The sequence below is a fragment of the Amblyomma mixtum genome, chromosome 3 (genome assembly GCF_055824585.1).
Source record: "Amblyomma mixtum isolate Tamu chromosome 3, ASM5582458v1, whole genome shotgun sequence".
NCBI classification, from domain to species: domain Eukaryota; kingdom Metazoa; phylum Arthropoda; class Arachnida; order Ixodida; family Ixodidae; genus Amblyomma; species Amblyomma mixtum.
Genome location: NC_143014.1, coordinates 308,538,811 through 308,559,622, shown reverse-complemented (window position 1 = coordinate 308,559,622; position 20,812 = coordinate 308,538,811). Strand labels below are relative to the sequence as shown.

Sequence of the window (20,812 nt, the reverse complement as noted above, 5' to 3'; positions counted from 1 at the left end):
AGAGGTAGCTGGCCTTGACGCGAAGCTGGTGCGCACCACGTCGTTCCTGGTTGTGCGGACGAGCTCGTTTGCAGACGCTACTCACGTGGGTCTTCAAGGTCCTCCCGGTGGCGTGGCGACCGCTGAGGCAGAGGTTGTGGATGTGGTGAACGACTAACACCAAGGTCCTACCTAGTACATGCTACACACGCTACCTCGTACATGCCTGTCGGTGCCACATACAACTTGAACTTTCCGAAGACAAGCTCTTACTGTCTGACTTGGAATGCTGGTTCCTGGGCAAGCCGAAGAGGTGCGCATCAACGCCGGCACGAATATCTTCGCTGTTAATGCGTCGAACAGGGCAACGTTAGACAACCTGAAGGCCGTGTCAAGCTTATGGAGCATACGGGTGCGTTCATATTTTGCAAACGGATGTGTAGCCGCAAGTGTGATTTCGGATGTGAAAGAGGACATGCGGGATGACGTAACGAATCTACTTACACCTGAGGTCCTAATCGCTGATATTCAGCGAGGTACATGAAATTGACGTGAAAAGAGACCAGTGCGCTGTCGCCCGAAAAATTAAGACTCGTAAAGCACCCATGGTGCCCAAAAATGATACGTCATTTGCAGTGCCGCAAACGCCAGAAGCTTGAACGCGTCAGCGTTGTGTGCGCAAGCTGGGCAACACGCCTGCTTCGTGCCGGACACAGCGATTGACCTGAAAACGCGGTCGATGCACCGAAGTGCGTGAACTACGATGGAATACTGGAAGCAAGCTCAAGAGAGTGTCCAAAGCTGAAGACTAAAATTAAACTACTAAAAAAGCGGTGAGATATCACTCCACGCTCAGGGTGGCGGCAAAGGCGGCACGTCGTCGCTTAAGACACTCACCCAACCGGCATAGAATGCGGGGCTGGGAAAGATGTTATCAAATATAATTTGAAGAGGGGCCCCACTGCTAAGTGCCAGAACGAGATTCTATATTTCCACTTTAATGGTTCAAGTAGAGTACGCACAGAACCATCCTGTGGTGTATAAACGAGTCTAATCGACCCTAAAGGAGGAGGAGGGTTGGCGACAAAAAATATTAAGAAACGCCCCTTGCATGTATACGCCATCACATATCGAGGACAACAACATGACAGAGAGCGGTGCGGTGAATTTTTCTTCTGCTTGGGTCTGCACCTGTTAAGCTCTGGCCAATCTCCCACCGCGGGTATGTGCGATTCCTTCAGAGGCAACAACAGCTTATTTACGACAATGTGTTTCTTCTGTTTGAATTTGCAGCGCACTCTGGGCAATCCCCCACTGTGGGTTGTGCCACTCCACCAGAGGCCAACAACAACCGCTTTTAATAGAGTTTTAGGTATGTTGCTGTTGACCTCAGTAAATTTGGCACATACTCACGTAGGGGGATTCGTCAAGGTATGGTGATGAACGCCAAGGAAATTCATAATTATTTGCGCGGAAAACAAAGGCATGAGGCGGAGAAGTATAATAGTGGAATGTTTGCTGCCTCCAGTTTCGTGCGCTGTCGTTCTTGTAGTTGAGCAAGCCACTAATGGCATATACCCACAGAGGGGCATCGGCCAAGAACCGGCAGGCATTCAAAAACTCCCTTTCCTCTATAAATGCTCCTCTTTCCAGCAGTTCACCGCCTGTGTCTTGGCCACCCCCCGTAGTGGGTATGTGCCATTTTATTTGAGGCCAACCAACCAACCAACCAACCAACCGAAAACTCCTCAGCCGGACGTATCCGTGTTGTTGCTAGATTCTGTTTAAATGGCGCATACCCACGGCGGGGGATTGGCCCAGACACAGGCGGTTGTTGTTGTTAACCTCGTACCGTTTATTTTTTCTATTTCATTTTTAATTTTTTTAATAAATCATTTCATCTTTAATTCCTCTGAGTTCTTAACCAAAGTTAAACCATTAGCTTGGCAATCAAAGTTCAACCATTAGATTGGCTCTAATTTACCTTATTTTGACTCTCCTCACTGAACCCTGGACTATCCCCTGTTGTGGGTATGTGCCATGCCACTAAGGCAACAACAACGACAGATGGTTGGTTGGTTGGCCTCAAGTAGAATGGCACATACCCACTACGGGGGAGAGGCCAAGACACAGGCGGTGAACTGTTGGAATGATTAAGAGTTTTAGAGGTAAAGGAGTATTAATAGGGTATAGGCTGACAGATTGGACGACGCAACGAAAGGGGACCTGTTAGCAGGGAGATCGAAGATGGGAGGACGGCATTATGTGCAAATTTGAATGCAACATATGGAATGGTTCAATTTTGTATTGACTGAAAGAGAGACAGAAAAAATAATAATAATAATAAATTAAAAGTTTGATAATCAGAAAAATGAAAACAAATAGAAAAAAATAATATTATTAGCATGGGAGTCGTTGTGTTTCTAAAAGAAATTTTTGAACTGCACAGCGCGCACTCCTGTTGCTTCGTCCAAGCGAAGTAGCGCCAAAGGAAAGAACAACCTCAGTGGACACAGGCAGACCCAGCTGGTGAAATGGATTTCCTAATAGGCGCCTCCTCAAAGAAGAGAATCGGCGGCAGAACAGCAGGAAGTGATCCACTGTCTCAGGCTCGGCACAAAATGGACACAGTGGAGAAACCGCCAGACCAGATCTGTGAAGGTAGAAATTAAGCAGAGGAACTCGGCATCGCAACCGCGTGAAAGAGACCTCCAGTCTGCGCGAACTCCAGTCTTTACTGCTCCAAGGGTGCAGAAGATGCTTGTATTCGGGGGATGAAGTAAGCGCTGAGGCTGAAAATTCCTGAAATATTGTGTAACTGCGAAACCTCACCGCAGCTGTATATGCGCAGGTTGGCAGGGCAGCAATTATTGGGCCACAGAGAGAGGCCCTTGCTAATGAATCAGCAACCTCATTTAACTGAATGCCCACGTGACCCGGTACCCAAAGCAACCTCACCGAATTCAGATGAAGGAGGAACGCATGCGATCTTGAAGCTCGGAGCCCTGGTTCAAAGCAGTCGATCGTTACCCGCTAACTGGGTGAGAATATCCAAATATCAACTTCTCGCACGCCACGCTCATAACCGTCATTGCTAAGAAGCGTTCCGGTCGGAGCTACCGCTGAGAAACGTGCGCGCAGTAGCTCGAGTGAACTCTCGGGCTAAATTCCACTGCGCCTTAGCAAGGATTGTGGCTGATTCATCATAGTGCCGACGGTTATAGATCACTAAGACCCCAATTGGAGTCTTTCTGAAGCAAATTGTGGTTAATGCTACAAGTTCTGGGTATGTTCAGCTTTAGGCTCTACTGCACCGTTGCGTTCTCAGGTCTATCTCAGGCCTATCCTTGCTCTTCTGAAGAAAGAAGCTAGTCAAGAGTGTGGAAGGAAAAGAAAGCAGGTGACATTTATTTTTCAACGAACAAAGGAAAAAGAACAGGTTGACAATGACGGCACCACGAATTACGCGACAGTCAAGGAGAAACAAAGAAAAAAAACAGCTTGACCACAAAGGCTTCAGGATCCAGTCCCCAACAAAAAAAAAACAGCTTGACCAAGAAGGCTTCGGGAATCCTAGAAAAAAAAAACAGCTTGATCACAAAGGCTTCAGGATCCAGTCCCAAACAAAAAAACAGCTTGACCAAGAAGGCTTCGGGAATCCTGAGCCAGTTGTGGACGAACAAGGCAGAAGCAAAAAAAAAACGGCTTAGACATGAACACTTGAGGAGCTCCAGACCAGTCGGGGGCACTTCCTACCGGCCCAAGAGCGTGGCTTGAATTTCTTCTCTTGTAGACTCTTCTACCCTTCTGGGTCGTCAGCAGGGGGCTCAGCAGGGGGATGCTGCTCCTGAGGTGGCACGGGGATGACGACAAAGATGACCAGCACAGATTCTCCGGCCATCCAGGAGCGCAGGAGCTCAGGTGGAACCGAAGCGGCGGGGAACAGGGGAAGAACGGGTCCGGATGTGTTTTGTTCAGTCGGTCGGGCAAGAGCCATGCTCTGCTGCTCAGCCGGGGCAAATGATGCTGGCAGGCGGACCCAGCCATGCTCCGACGGATTTTGGGGAAGTATAATCTCTCCGGAGCCATCATGCCCTGGGTTAGCCTGCGTGTCGTTTGGCGAGGTGGTGTTGGTCGATGAGTGCCATGGCTCTTCTTGGTCTTCCACTGGTGGAAGGGGAAGTCTACGCCCTGAAGCGCGGCGAGCCTTGAAACGGTTTGTGGGGCGTCGGCGCCGAGGGAACCGGTCTGTAGTCGGTGGAAGTGGAGGGAGGCCCATGCCGGTGCTCAGGTCCGGAAAAGTCGGCAGCAACTGGTCTGAAGTCGGTGGAAGCGGAGGGAAGCCCATGTCGGGGTTCGGGTTCGAAAAAGTCGGTAGCAGGTTTCGTAGCTGCCTCTGGAGAGTCGCATCAATAGCTCGAATGAGACTATTCAGGAGCCGTTGGGGATTCAGGAACCGGAGCAAGTCTTCCGTTCGAGGGCCAGAATTGTCGAGTCCGCAGTACCGTGGCCCCATCGTTAGAGACGAGGCCCCAAACCTTGCGACGTGGCTGTCAGGGGTGGGCGTAGCTGACCGGGATCCCCGCCAAGCTGGGAACAAACAGTCTGAGGAGCAGCGGAGGGAATCGACCAGCACAGCTGCGCAGCTCCGAGCCGTCTGAGAAGCAGCCAGCGCTCGTCTGAACCGGGAGGCCAAGCGCGAGCCACACGAGCGCACGCAGCACCGGCTGCCCGCGATTTGTTGGTTGAGAGGTGCTTGGGATTGGGCTAGTCAGTCTAGGCGGCGCACGCCTCGCATATGATTGGTTCATCATCAGCCCCACCCTGACTACGCCCACTGCAAGGCAAATATGATTGGTTCGTTGGTCTAAAAAAAATAGCACATGCCCACTGATGATGATTCCATCAGTACACGCGCAGGTTACCACACAAGCAATGCACCAATAAACGCTTGTTGGCAACAATGTTGTGCTAGGGCCGAATTGACTAAAATAATTATTGCGACATCAAATGCAAGCAGTACAGCCGCAGTACTGGCGCTTTTATTGCTAGGGAATGTCATGCAAAACATATAAATGGGCGTGTTCCCATGGCTGCATCTTGGCACGCAGCGTGACCTGCATGGTAAGGGTGAAAGTGGAGGAAGAGGAGGACACGAGAAAAAAAAAGAAGTGCTTTTTTGTTTCCTCTTTTGGCATAATCATGCACAATATAAGCTGTCTTTTTGGCTTTCCTGCGCGCCCAGTTCACCTGACAAGTGTGGGCCAATTCCCAAGGGCACAAACGAAGAAGGTGCACGTCGGCCTGCCTCTGCCTCGGTGCCCGTCTTCGATCCTGTTGCCTCCTGCTGACTTTCTCTGCAATTTTCACCGGTGAGAGCGTTTCCTGAGTTCGGCGTTTGGCTTAGTGACATTTCGTTAGCGGAAGTTAAGGTTAATGTCTCCTTAGGTATCAAGCTATGTCTTTAGCTTCCCCAGGCGGGGCTCTTTAGCTTCCCTGGTTCGCCAGTCCGCCGGCCCAAAGCTTGCCGGCTTAAAGAAATGGTGTCACTGTGATTCCAGTGACGTCTGTACCTATTAGAGATGGCGCTCTCACACTTAAAATCCCTAAAATGATGCGGGCGCAGGTGAAGGCTATTACTAGCCACCAAATGGATGTTTCGGAGGCTTGTCCATTCGGCAGGAGGGGCATTCTGTGCAGATTTTCGGATGTGGAATGCGTATCGAACTTGCTGCAGTGCACACCCTCGCGTCTGAACCCATAAATTCTTCAACCCCTGAGCCACCGCGGTGGCTCAGTGGTTATGGTGTTCGGCTGCTGACCCGAAAGACGCGGGTTCGATCCCGGCCGTGGCGACTGAATTTCTTTGGAGGAGAAATTCTAGAGGCCCGTGTGCTGTGCGATGTCAGTGCACGTAAAAGAACCCCAGGTGGTCGAAATTTCCGGAGCCCTCCACTACGGCGTCTCTCATAGCCTTAGTCGCTTTGGGACGTTAAACCCCGTAAACCAAACCAAACCAATCTTCAACCCCTGAAAATTTAGCTTTCAACAATGGCATCAGCCGCGGTATGAACCCGTTGGCCTGTCCTTAGGAAATGTTTGAGGACTTCCAGAAAGCCGGTGTGGGCATCATCTCAGTGTTTCGCTGTAGCAGAGATGCTATATAATGGCTCTAGTGTGCTGACTGAATCTGTGATCGGGACATTGGCGGGGTCGTCATGCCTGTCCGAGCTTAAAGAATGGTCCATAGTTTACCGCGTCGACCAGTTGCATCTTAAACCTCTGCATCGCAGGAATTTCTGGCAATTTGGTCTCACCGACAAAGCTTGCAAATCGATGACGCGTTGCCGACTTTGTGGGGACAACAACTCCTCAGACCTTTGCACGTCTAATGCGGCTAATTGCAATATTTGCAGCGGCGGTAACCCGGCTGACGATACGGCTGATGAAAAGAATGCCCTGGAAATCAACCAGCGCAAGAGGTGTTCCTGAGCCATGCCTATGTGCTATACAGGGTGTTACCCAAGACTTTACACAATTTTTAAAAATCGACTTTTAGAATTAGGAGAGCGCTTTTTTCGGCATAGCACTGTTAGCGGTGTAGTACATCAGAATGCAACTAATGTGTACTAAATTGCAGGCTGGTTAACTGGTGCTTAATAGCAAACTTTCTAACTATTACTGTTAGGCTCCTTAATTACTGAGAGGCGAGTAGCCCGCCCTGATATCGTATCAGTTTTCAAAACTTCGGAAGCGTGGTTGCCCTCGGCCCTGTGGCCCAACAAATTCTGGCTACATCATGCCGAAATGCATACGCTGTCGAGAAGTTTGCAGGCAAAGCAACATCTCCAGTGCACGTAACTCGTCGAAATAGCCAAAACTTGTTGGGGCACAGCGCCGAGGGCAACCGCGTTTTCGAAATTCTCAAAAACTGATATGGATATTACCTACGGGGGGCTACACACCTCTCAATAATTAAGGAGCCTAACAGTAATAGCTATAGAGTTAACTATTGAAGATTAGTTAACGAGACTGCTAGTTAGCACGTCTTATCTGTATTCTGGGGTACTACATTGCTGGCATTTCTGGGCCGAAAAAGAGCTCTTATAACTCAAAAGCCTTCTTTTAAAAACTGTATAAAGCCTTAGGTGAAACACCCTGCATAATAGGGAAAGGCACTCTAATGCAGGCCTTGTTAGGACTTCTGGTTCTGATGTAGAAGTGGTCCTAACAAAGTCTGTTGTTTCAGCTGTTGAGAAGGGGCTTGCAGGCGTCATGGATCGCATGTTGACCGAGTTTAGCGAAGATTTTTCTCAGGCTATTTCTACTCAGTTTCTATCAACAACAGTTCGTAAGCCTGTACCGCCAATATGTCGTTCCTTTAGTGTCACTGGTGACTCTGTCGCAGACTCATACACCTCCTGCGTTCTTGCAGTTGCTGATAGAAGGTCCCGGGGATGTCCGTCTCTCTACCGTTTTTCTCTACGAACGTCGAGATGTCGAGTTCTTCCCAGAAGCGTCGCGCTTCTCCAGCTCACCAACCACTATCCCCGGTAACACGTTTTTGATTGTTAACCGTTTCCCTTTTCCTTTCCGTTGAAGACTGCCAACAGAAACGCTGTAAGCAAGAAAGGCTCCCCTAGCATTCCACACATGACCGATGTGTTGAAGGAGGCTGTTACAGCCTTTGTGCTTTTACAGTAACCATAGCGGGATTAAGAGTACTACCGTGGAGTTAGTTGCCTTTCAGTCACATATTATATTCACGAGTTACAAAACCTTACCTCAAAATTCAGCCCAGACATAATTTTACTTCAATAAATTTGACTTTGACCAAATACAGTAAGTTGGAGAGTTGGACGAGTTGAATCGGATTTATGGTGAAGGTAGCGCGAAAGACGAGGACGAAAGGAAGAAGCAAGACGCGACACGAGCGCTATTTCGCAACTAAATCCTTATTGAAAGAACACGGAATACAAGCCCATCTCATGAAAAATTTCTAAAGGGACACGAAAAGAGGAAAAAAGGTGGGGGCCAAAAAGATAATACGAATAGCGCTGGGCAAAATATTCAACTCAGGAGAAAAGCTGAGTAGCAAGACACATGGTACACTATCCAGAAAACATTCGTGTCACAATCAAGGAACACCAGAAAAAAACTTGTTCCACGCCTGGTCTAGATACGTTAGTTCTTGCGCAGTCACAGCAAGTGGTGCTGTGCGAAGGTTCTCCCTGCTTGAAAATGTAAAAAGCCTGGATAATCTCTCGTGAAAGTGGCTCCTTACGCGTTGCTAAAATTTGTGCTTGCTCATAAAGTAGGTTACATTTCCGGCGGTGGTCAACCATATGTGAAGAGAGATCCTGAGAGCGATTTTTCGTGCTCTTTCATTCGCACGTTCAGACAACGCCTGGTTTGATTTATGTCGGTCTTGCAACAAGATCCGGGGAGTTCGTACACCACGCCCGATTTGTAAGGGACGAACGCTGTTTCAGGGTTCGTTCCTTGCAAATCGGGCGAGGTGTACGAACTCCCGGTTCTTCTGGCTTCCACGAAGTCTTTTATTTTGTTCTGAAAGCTCACCTTGACGTTATTTTACTTCATGGTTTTTTGGCTGTTCTAAAGAAAAAAGGCTTTCTTTTAAATTCCATGCGTTTCGCTTAGATCGCCCAGGTAGGGGTGGCGGGTCATTTACTGGTTTTAATACAGAGTTTTAGCTGAGCGGGTTTCTGCGCTCGCTCCGCTCTGCGAACCAGCGGAAGTGCTACTGCGCATGCGCGAAGCGCTCAGGCGGGAGCGCGCGAGCGGAACGGCGCCTCGGTCCCGCTCTCGCGCGAGCCAAGCGGAGCCCGGAGCGGCCCGACGAGCGGGCCTCGCGCAAAGCCTTCTGGGCTCGCGCTAGCCGAACCAAACGTACACATTCAACATGGCAGCCGGCAGCGCTACCTCTGTGACAATAGCAGCGGGTCTTGCAGGACACTTTTCGGCCGAATTTCGATGGAGGAGAAATTCTAGAGGCCCGTGTGCTGTGCGATGTCAGTGCACGTTAAAGAACCCGAGGTGGTCGAAATTTCAGGAGCCCTTCACTACGGCGTCCCTCATAGCCTGAGTCTCTTTGGGACGTTAAACCCTAATGAACCAAACCAAACCAAACTTTTCGGCATGGCAAACAGGCTGCAGGCGGTGTCGCATAACTTGCGAACGCAACTCGATCACGATCGAGGCTCGCACGCTTAGGGGATGAATACACACGCTAGACAACGCTACACATGCGCACACGCGCACACTGCGAGGGGTGGCTTGCGTGGTCTTGACTTGGCTCTCGCAGTGGCAGACTTTTCAATTTTTCGTAATACGAAAACTTCACTGCTAAAACCAAAGCACAGCAAACGTAAACAGCTATTATTAATTTATTCACACATAAATCAGAGAAGCATACGTATAACCATTTTCTGGCAAGTCCAGTTACCACCACTAGGAGGCGCAACGAGGCGCCTCGCTTCAGCGGACGGGGAAGCATGCAGGGAAGACCGTGAGGAGACGCAGCGCTAATACTGTACTCTTGCGCGACGCTCCGCTGTGGCTCCGCTGGGAACTGCGAGCGGAGCGGACAGTAAATCCGCTCTGCTGAACTCTCTAATGTCGTCTAAAATGCGCCGTACGATTACTGCCACATTCGAGTTGTCTTGCCAAGACTGAAATTCTTGGTTATGTGCTTGCGCTGTCCCCTTTTCAAACGACGTTCGTTGCACATATCAACTTGATTCCCTCTAGGCACGTTGTTCCCAAACCTAATCTTGTAGGTGATTTTAAAAGTTCACTGAAGAGGAATCTGAACTCGACTTTTCACCAAGGGAAATCGATCTACACGTTCCGAGCATTCTTAGAAACTTCGAGGTATGGCCTGTGCGGCCGATTTCCCGAATTTAAATCGAATTAAACGTGCCTGCTCCCGCCTTTATTTGAACTCGCCGCAGACGACGACTTGCAAAAAAGTTGCTAACGTCATTCAAAGGTAAAGTGATAAGTATCACGTGACAACAATGACTCACAAAAAGTTGCCGACGTAATCCAATGCTCACGTGAAAAGTGTCAGGTGACAAGGATGACTTGCAAAAAAAGTTTTTGACGTTCAAACGCAAATGCATTTGCATTTGTGTTTAGACGACACCAGTCTTCGTTGTGTGCGTTCCTCTATTTGGTCCCTCGTCTTCGTGACAAGTTTTCTTTAAAATGGTTCCATTCGATATTTTGAAAAGCAGTTTGCTGCGGCGGAGATATATGAGTGTCAACTCACAATGTTCTAAAAACCTCGAAGTTGCTCTCCAAGGGCATTTTTTATGATTTTTAAAAGTCTAACTGCCGACCTATTATGTTTTTTTTTTTTAGGAACTAGATGAGAGCTCTTTACGTAAGGCTCATAACACTGCTTCATAATTTTGTGGAATGAGCGTGCCACACGATGTGCTTATTCATCGATGCGCATACCATTCCCTCAGATCAGTGACGTACAGAGCAAATTCAACACAGCTACCGTAAATGTGAACGCTCTTCCCGAAGATCATGTCTAAACAAGCACTCAGGGATCCAAGCTCCGCCGTCTAAGTTCTGTGGTCACAAATTATATGAACCCTCAGACCCCAAAGTTTATAGTTGCCGGTATTCACTGAAACTCAGTTTCCTCTCTCCGTGAGAAAAATCTCTTCGCTGGTAGAATTATTTCTGCTGGTTTCCTTCCACGTGGACAGCGAGTTCTATTGTACCACATTTGTCTGCACTCTTGCTCTATTGTTTTGTTTTAATTGCAGCACGCACCTTGGTTTGTCCCGTGCCGGCTTTGGACGACTTTTCCGCGCCAAGTGAAGTCGTTACGAGTGACTGTCGCCCTTCAAACAAGCATCGAAAAGACGTAAGCGGGTTCAGATGTTTCTGAAGGGTATTTCACGTGACGTTATGGGCGCAATTTTGTGGCGCGTAGCTTCAGCAGTGCAAACCGGAGCAGGTAGCCGCCGCGGTGACTCAGTGGTTATGGTGCTCGGCTGTTAACCTGAAAGACGCGGGTTGGGTACCGGAGGCGGCGGTGGCATCTTGATGGAGACGAAACGCTACAGGCCCGTGTACTGTGCGACATCAGGGCACGTTAAAGAACCCCAGGTGGTCGAAATTATCCGGAGCCCTCCACTACGGCGTCCCTCATAGCCCGAGACGCTTTGGGACGTTCAACCACATAAACCAACGAACGACACTAACAAACCGGGGCAGGTGGTGACAAGGTAATGATTAGATACGACTGCAACCTTTCGCCTTGCAACATGCACCACAAAATGGCGGCCGCTGTGACGTCGGTTCATACACAGTATACTCGAAAAAACTTATGGGTGGGTTTTTTATCCGAAATAAGAGCATGCTTTTTTATTAACCCGATAGCGTTAAATGCCTTGTTGTCCAGAAAATCGGGCGTCGGCGTTGTCGGCGTACGTGTCAGCGAAAAATCACGAGCACGAATCTAGCAGGCAGACCCCAAAGAGCAACCTAGGAGGGAGGCGGGGGCCACCTTGGTCACGTGACCTCGTGGCGTCACCACAACCTGCCCACAGTGGCAGTTAAATTAATGACTGGTCACTCAGGAGGAGCAACCTGGATTGCACAAGCCCCAGCACTGGGAGCACCTGCCATCGCATCGCTTGTGTGGTGCATCGCTTAACCGCTGCAACACCGCGCTGGTAGTGGTATGGCGACTCCCTGGGATCTAAGAACGTAGAGAGCGTCCAATTGTGCATGTATGGGGATTAACTCGGTAATCAATCGCGTCATAACCTTCAGGCACAGCTTAAGTATCCCCTATACTTGAGGGCCATTAGAGGACAGAAGTTGACAAAATAAAAGGACATAAGAATTTCAGGCACCGACAGTACACATCACAGAACACGGTGAAAGCAAAAATACAGAAAGAGCAATGAATAACAAAACAATACGTGTGAAAGCACTAAAGAAGATACAAGAAATAACAAAATCATCATCAATTCCTAGTTCTATCGTTGGCTTCAGCCAAATTCCAAAAAACGACCAAGCTCGTTGACACTTAGTGCTGCTACAGCGATGTCGGGAAGGCCATCTCACAAATTATTTAAACAACGGAAGAAGGTGGGTTGGAAACCATCTAGGTATGTTTTATAACGGCGCTACTTGAAGCTTCGGTTTCAGATACAGTGCGCGTTCCAAAGCGCAGGGTTTCTGATGAGTATGAGCATACTCATGTGAACTGAAGCGACTGTCCTGTGCTCACGACAGTCGCTTCCTCGTTCACCTGCGTGTGAACACGCAGAACGATGCGTTTTCATTCCAGAGGCATCGCGAGAGATGGCGGCCTCTCTTTTACGACTAAAAGTCAACCGACCGCAAAACATTAAATCAGAACCAAGAGCAGTTCCTGGATTCTGCATGGCCCGCATTCGCAAGATAGGGATTTAACAAACTTTACAGGCGATCGGTGGGCTGGTCCGACCGAAATCCGCAGCGTTAGACTTTGATTCCCCTTTGCATGACACGATACATTTCAGACATTTCTTTACACTCATATTTATTACAGAATTAGTCTCCTTCGCAGTTATTTACACTCGATTCCCTTGCACACTTCGTCTTCTATCCCATGTCTGATCTCCAGTATCCATCGGCACTCGGTGGCTGGCGCACAACGACCACTTCAACAGGAGATTGGCCTCCAGCGCGCGCGCGCCGCTGTGTTATCTTCGCTCATCATCTCAGCCCACTGTATTCCTCATCCTCCACCTCCTTCCACTGTACCCGCGCTCCGGGTTGTTCCCATGGCAACCGCTCACTGGTTGCGCACCGCTCCGCCAACGTCAAGAGCGACTCCATGGTAGCCATCATCCGGGTTCTTTCCGTGGCAGCCACTTTCCTGCCTCTACGGCGTCCTTATTCTCAGGTTCCTCAACAATAAGTGCGAATTATTTACCAGTGCGACACAGCCACAGCACGGCCACCTGAATAATTTCATCCGAGTCCCGAATTTGTTCCAGTCTGAGCCATCATACTGCGGCATGTCGATAATAACGATGAATTATCGAAGCACGCTATATGTCGGAGTGCTAGGCGCTTTTCTCACGGTGAGCCATCAAGCACTACCTGGGTCTGTATTTGCGACCAATCAGCAATGAGCAGCAGTGCGCTTCACTATTAGTCAGTAATCGCAATGCGTGCTCATCCTGCTCCGAAAGAGAATGAGATGGTTCGTTCTCTGCGAATGCTAAATAAAATAAGCGAGTAGTCTGTAGCAGTGTTCAGCACTAACTACATTCTGCTATCAGCAGTCAGTGTTGTCGGGAAGCTGAGCATTTTCTTTTCAACATTTCAGTGTATTTTCGGAGCACTGTTTTACTTTAACATTTTTTACTTTTTTTAATGTGAACGCATTGTATTTCTCATTAGCACAAAAGCCGTCTATGTCACGAAATCTGGATGATGCAGTACGCCGGTGTATGATGTCACAACACATGTAAGCGAACTTGTATAGTCAGGAATGGCGTCACGCATTATTTGAAAGTAATGACTCGTGGTCATAGTCATCGCTACAGACATCCTGCAACATAGCGCGACTTAGTGCTTTACAAGTAATGTAAGGTGTATAGGGTTTGTAAAAAGTACTCATAGCCATAACAGACATTCTGCAACGTAGAATGACTCAGTACTTTACAAGTAATGTCATGTTAGGTGTACATAGTACAAAGTATGCATAGTCATGCCATGTAATCAGTCATGACTCTTGATTCATAGTCATTCTACAACGTATAATGACTTAGCAATTTAATATTTTCGCATTCTCACGCTAAGCAGTCGTAAGGGTCTCTGCAGAATTTTTTTTCACAGTATATGCGCCTTCTTATTAGTTGTAATCACTCCTAGGTTCTCTATCAATGATGCCTACGTGTCACTGTGGGTTTATGAATAAATAAATAAGAAACCCACGCAATGTAAGCAATACAGCAAGCTATAGGATTTGCTCTGGAAGTTTTCACAGTATCCCTTAGATAAGACCCTTTTACCAGTGCACTGGAAATTTGGACAGGGCGATACATCGGGCCTGAGGTTCCCCTATTCGCTGGTCTTTTTTGTTCAGGTGATGGGCCCGGCGCTGTTGATGCCGGCGGCTCGAGATGACCCACTCCGATGGACTCCCTTCGACAGGATGGAGCTTGTCTGCGATCACGGTGTAGCTGCGGTGCTTTTTTCCGGATTTGAGCAACTACTGACGGAACCACATGGCATCGCTGACGACAGTCATCAACGAAGGACACAGCCCTTGCTGGCGGCGAGCGAACCTGAATGGCTATGTGGGCATGGTGGCATTTCAGGCGTCCGTTTCACCGACCCACTGGTATTTTTTGTTCAAGTAAGAAATTCCTTCTGCAAATGCTGCCGATCGAACATTTGCCGTGCCCAAAACTGATTTGTCCGCTGTCCTGCTGTATTGACGATGATGAGGAACTTTCATAGCGCGAGGCCATCTGTGGCCAAAGAGCGCCAAGGCACAAGGTGTTTTCGTCTACTGCCTCAAGGATCCAACCTTCCGCTCAGAAAAGCTAGCAATACCACTTCGAATATCGGGGCAGCGAAAAATGGAGAGAGGTATTAGAAGCTACGCGGGGCAGGATAACCCTTTCGAGTGCGAATAGGAACGAGGTTGTAGAGACAGATTTTTATTTTGAGTGTGCCTCAACAGCCGAGTGGCCAGAACGAGCCCAAACACCATACGATACATAGAACAATAGTAATACGAGTATGGTCTAGGGCAATAAATGGCTCATAAAGAGAAAGCAAAAATAACCGTGTTAAAAAAAAAGCTACAATACCAGCAATTTCCTTCCCTTGTCCGCTCCTTGTTAGAAAACAATGATTTACCGAGGAGTCACTGGACGAGTCATGTCAAGATAAAATGCGCCTAAACTTTTCGCGGTTTCTCCATGAGGAACACAGAATCACAATAACGTCAATGACTGGTTCCAGTCAGCGGAACCGCACACAACACTTTGAAGAAATCGCATGTCACGCGCGAGTCACGCTTGGTCACTTGAGATTCTTTACAGTGCGCACATATCGCACAACACACAGGCGCTTTAGTGCGTCGTCGTCACTGAAATACGGTCGCCGGGGCCCGGGTCGAACCTACGACCTTGGGATCAGCAGCCGAACGCCAAAACCACTAAGCCACCGCCGCAGGTTGCACAGATTCGACCCTACTGACAGTTCATTTAGATGAATGCTTTTCACGCGGAAACCTTTAATGCCTCATCGTTGTGAGCAGGAGTTGTCGACAGAAATGTCACGCCTTTCAATTGGTCGAAATGGTCGTGACGTCACCACGCGCGAATTTCAAACGGGGCCAATTGCACTTTGGCTAGTAACCATGCAACCAATCAAAGGGATGGTATATTGATTTTTCAAGTAAGTGGGACTGAGGTTAGTTAATTGCTTAATTGACCAAGTAGCCTAATCAACCTTTCTAGTCAGACCAGATAATTAAATAAAACCGAGTAGGAAATTTGTCGAGTTCAGGAATCGAACCCCTGTCTCCGGAGTGCGAGACGAGCACTCTAACCATACCGCCATGCCAGCTCTATGGCTTGGAATGAACAAAGGCGCGTCTAGTGAATACGGTGTCTTAGTTCACTCATATCTTCCTCCCTTTCCTTATGGCGAGGTTCAGGTGTCCAGCGATATATGCGCGACAGATACATTTCCTTTCCTCAAAAACCAATTTACCGACGAGCAAGGCGTAGAGCCGAACAGGCGATGGCGTTCTGTGGACTCCCTGGCAGCGTTTTAAGACGCTGTCGCGTTCCACTCTTAGAGCCGAAGCTTAGCATCTTAAACACACATCAGTGACACAAGCAGCAACACGGCACTTAAGGCTTTCGCCTCACCGCACTTTAGGTCAACAAAGTGCCCCCCTGAATTTTTTATTCGAAGTAAGAACTCATCACACATTGCCTTTGCAAAAGAACAAGTTAGTGACACTGGTGTTAAACCAGTCACATCGCAAACATCGCCAGACTTAAATGCAGGAAAAAGCACTGACAACTTCCAACTACACAAAAGAACAGCGGTGAGCAAAGAGAAGTTGGAGAAGCACTTTTAAACAGGAACAAATATGTCAGCACATCCTTTTATTATAAAGCTGATAATTTCATCGGCTCCTGATTAAGCTTTTCGCTTATGCTTCTGAACCACAGATGAAAGTTGAAGCTCCGCCACACTTTCATGCCTGCACTAAGCAGTCAATACTGTCATTGAGAGTGATATCAGAGGGTGTGTTGTCTGGGGGTACAAAGCAAGAGCTGGAGTGCTCAGCGAAACCGTGGCATACATCTTGCGATTTGAAACAGATACTGTCACGCACCTTAAGCACAGCAGCACTAATCTTAGCTGTGTTTCCGCGCGGTGCACGCGATTGGCTGTCACGAAGTCACTGGCGTATCTCTTTCAAATGGTTGCGCGAGCCGAAAGCCTCAACCTCATTTAGTCCCCACTGCGCTACTCTTGCTCGTTGTTATTCCGTAGCTTTTTCAACCGACAGCGAGTAAAGAGGAGCGCTGAATTTCCGTGCAAAGTTCAGGGCCAGTTTCCTTTTCATAACAATAACGCCTCCACAGGAAAATATAACGGCGCAGCCCCAGACCAATGTCCGACGGCGTTGGTTTGTTAAAGGGCCACCCGGCGCTTCTCAGCCGTATTTCTGTGTATGTTTCTATGATCAGGTACGCTGAGCCATCAGCATGTCCATCTGCTGTGCACAGCAGATGGACATGCTGTGCCGAAGGCCGAAATTATTCCGAAGCCTTGAACCACAACATGTCCCACTGGTGTGGCATCTACATGCAGTTGACCTCGAAATCTTCATCAGGCTCAACGAGAGACAGAGAGAGAATGGCCGGCAAGCGGCGACTCACCACCGGCGGTCAGCGTCAGTGCTTCGCAGTGCCGGTCGCCGCAAGGAAGGCAGCCTGCATTACGCCACGGTCAGGCGCGGCGGCGGCGCCCACGACTCCCCCGCCCTGCGACAAAGAGGGGACGTTACACTGCTGTGGCGTCGCCCCATCGCCTTCTTTTGGTGCCAGGTGGGTAATGCTTACCAGGCATGAGATCAAGCGTTGCAGTGCAATCACGCGCAATACATAAAAAGAAAAAAAATAAACACGCGCGACACGCAGGGCTCTAAAGAATGATAAAAGATATCTGAAATTAGCGCCTGTCAGCCGGTCGGTGCGTCTTTTCATGTATGCTTCTTATGCTTATTTCCACTGCGACACTGATTCTAATGACAAGCACCAGCTAACAAACACAAAGGTTTTACTCAGGCGCTCAAAATTGCGCAGGAGGAGAATTGCGCTGATTGGGGACTGTTGCAGCATACGACTTTCGCTGTTGAGGTGAACGCAAAAGCCTGGTCACCTAATGCTACAGGTACTGGCAGGAGTAAAGGTGGTGTCTGCCAAGCGCTGCTGCGTGGCTCGCCCCTCTGCGCAACATGCGCTGCCGGAAAGGGGCGCGGCAGTGAAGCCCAACTAATACTAGCGGTGCGCACCACTTTTACTCAAAACCACGCAAAGAAACTGCAACGTGTTCTGTTTCTCTCTTCGAAGTGTCTAGAGATACGCCCGAGAAACAAGTGGATTCTCATTGAAGCTATGGCGCACATCGCTGTAGGCCCATGGCTGAAGTCATGCCTACGTATGCCCGCCATACTGCTTACTTAGCGCGTTTCTCCGCAAACCGTAGACAAGCCACAATTAACGCATATTGACGACTTTCGAGAAGCTGCGAAAATTAGTTCGAACAGCCATTATCACATCTCGCCGCTACCAAGAATTTCGAACAGCCATTATCACATCTCGCCGCTACCAAGAATGAGACAGATCGGCGTCTTCACTCCTGGTTGCGCGCCACGAGCAACGCGCTACACCCGCGCCAGGTTGCATGAAAGCTGCTTGCATGCTTTCACTTTTAGCAGTGTTTCGTTCTACGAACTTTAGGGATACATGAGACATGAATTCCATTTCTCAATCCTAAACCAAGCGCCAATCAGCTCAGTAGCAGGACACGAACTCATTGCCCACGAAGAAATTCGTTGTTAGCTTCACTGCGTTCGCAGTAACGAAATTTGCTCCGGCATCCCCCCTCACCTAAAAAAATTAAGATACTTAAAGTTGAAGTAGTGGTTCCGAAGTAATTAAAAAGTTCGATGGTAATAAAATGTCAATTAGTAATTGAAAGGCTTAAAATCAATGCAGACGGGAAAACAGGCAGGCGAGGATCAAGTAAGTGCCCATCTGTTGCAGGACGGTGGCGGCATATGATGCGCTACAAAGCTTGACACATTGCATACACAGATACTGACGCTTTATTATTATTATTGTTCTAAAAACGGATGCCAGAGGCTTAAATACCATAAATAGTTACCCGGCGTGGTGGCTTAGTAACCGCGGCGTTCGGCTCCTAAGCCCAAGGACGCAGATTCTAATTCCAGCGGCCGCATATCGATGCCGGCCAAATTAAAAAACACCCGTGTGCGGTGCGATGCAAGTGCACGTTAAAAAACATCAGGTGGGAAACCCCATTTTAAACAAAAATTACGTAACCTAACGTAACACAACAATATATATTATGAGAAACGGAACTGAACACACCATAATATAGCGCACCATAATAAAACATAAAACTACATAACACAGCATAACAGAACATAAAATGAAATAACATAACATATAAAAAGGTTATCGTACTTCCCGTTGCTCGATAATAATTTTGAAAGGTAATCATCAAGAGAACTCTCTAGCACAAGGAGTACATCACTGGATCAAATGCTCGTGGCTCCTTAGGTGACCGGGTCGCCCCGTGGGCCTCGAGTACGGGGTCCTTCTCATTGGCGTTTGCATGGTGCCTGTAACGGCGATCATCGGGAGCACTCTCTGGCAGAAGGTGTACGTCTCCGGATGAAACGTTCGTGGTCCCCCGGGTGACCAGGTGGTCTCGTGGGTCCCTAGTCCATGATTCGATTCATTGACGTTTATGTGCAGCATGGAAAGGCGTCTCCTCGGGAGCTCTATCTGGCAGGAGTAGACACCCGATCAAACGTCCGTGGCCCACCAGGTGCGCAGGCTGTCCCATGAGACTCAAGTCCATGGCCCGTTCATTGCCATTTCCGTGGCGTATTGAAAGGCGCCTGGTCGTTAGCTCTTCTAGCAGGAGGAGTACGTTGTCAAATCAAGCGTTCGTAGCCTGCCAGCTGACCAAGTCTTCACGTGGGCTGTGACTCCGTGGGCCGTCTCATTCCTGTTTGCGTGGCGTCTTGAACAGTGTTTCGTCGGGAGCTCGCTCTCGCTTGAATAGTCACAGTATCAATCGTTCGTGGCCCACCAGGTGCCCAGGTCCAGCCGTGGTCCTCGAGTACGTGATCCGCCCCATTGGGGTTTCCATGGTGTCTTGAATGGCGTCTCGGCGGGAGCACTCTCTGGCAGAAGGTCTACGTCTCCGCTTGAAATGTTCGTGACTCGCCAGGTGACCAGGTCGTCCCGTGGGCCCAAGTCCGTGGAGCGTCTCATTGGCCTTTCCAGGGCGTCTTGAACAGTGTCTGACGGGAGCTCTCTCTGGCAAGAGTAGTCACCGGATCAAACGCTCGTGGCCTACCAGGTGAGCAGGCCGTCCCATGGGACTCGAGACCGTGGCCGGTCTCATTGCAGGTTGCATGGCGTATTGAACGCGCATCGTCAGGAGGTATCTCTGACTGGAGGACTACGTCGCTGCATCAAACGTTCATCGCCCGCCATGTAACCAGATCGTCCAGTGGGATGCGAATCCGTCGCCCCTCTCATTCCCGTTTGCGTGGCGTCTAGAACAGTCTCTCGTCGGGAGCTCTCTGTGGCAGGAGTAGTCACCGTATCAAACGCTCGTGGCCCGCCAGGTGACCAGGTCGTACCGTGGACCTCAGGTCTGTGGTCGATCTCGATTGAATTTCCATGGTGCCTTGAACGGTGTAACGTCGGGAGCTATATATGGCAGAACGTGTGTATCTCCAGAAGAAATGTTCTTAGACCCCCAGGTGACCAGGCGGTGCCGTGGGCCTCGAGTCCATGGTCCGGCTCATTGGCGTTGGCGTGGTGCCTTCAACGGCACTCGACAGGAGCACTATCTGGCAGAAGGTGTACGTCTCCGGAGGAAATGTTCCAGGCTCACCAGGTGAGCAGGCCGTCTCATGGGACCCTAGTCCTGGACCCGTCGCATTTCCGGTTGCGTGGAGTATTGAACTGCACCTCGTCGGGAGCTGTCTCTGGCTGGAGGACTACGTGACAGAAGGAAACGCTCGCTGCCCATCAGGTGAGCAGGCCGCCTCATGGGACCCTAGTCTGTGACCAGTCTCACTGCCGTTTGCGTGGCGTAATGAACAGCGCCTCGTCGGGAGCTGTCTCTGGCTGTAAGGACTACGTCACCAGAGCAAACGCTCGTGGCCCATCAGGTGAGCAGGCCGTCTCATGGGATCCTAGTCCGTGACCCGTCTCACTGCCGGTTGCGTGGCGCATTGAACGGCGCCTCGTCGGGAGCTTTCTCTGGCTGGTGGACTACGTCACCCGAGCAAACGCTCGTGGCCCATCTGGGGAGCAGGCCGTCTCATGGGACCATAGTACGTGACCCGTCTCACTGCCGGTTGCGAGGCGTATTGAACGGCGCCCCGTCGGGAGCTCTCTCTGGCTGGAGGACTACGTCACCGGAGCAAACGCTCGAGGCCCACCAGGTGAACAGGCCTTCCCGTGGGACTCGAGTC

The 20,812-nt window shown here is 49.4% G+C and overlaps 1 protein-coding gene across 7 annotated transcripts in view; it reads right to left on the bottom strand.

Annotated features, from left to right (window-relative positions):
- LOC149355549 (whirlin-like) overlaps window positions 1–20,812 on the bottom strand; it is a 266,799-nt gene that overhangs the window by 167,095 nt on the left and 78,892 nt on the right. For 6 of the 7 annotated variants that reach the window (XM_089583868.1, XM_089583875.1, XM_089583874.1 and 3 more), the window contains exon 2: window positions 16,944–17,048. The exons of the other annotated variant lie outside the window; for it this stretch is intronic. The gene's annotated coding sequence lies outside the window, so the exon portion shown is untranslated. The remainder of the gene's footprint in view (window positions 1–16,943; window positions 17,049–20,812) is intronic. 7 annotated transcript variants of the gene reach the window in all.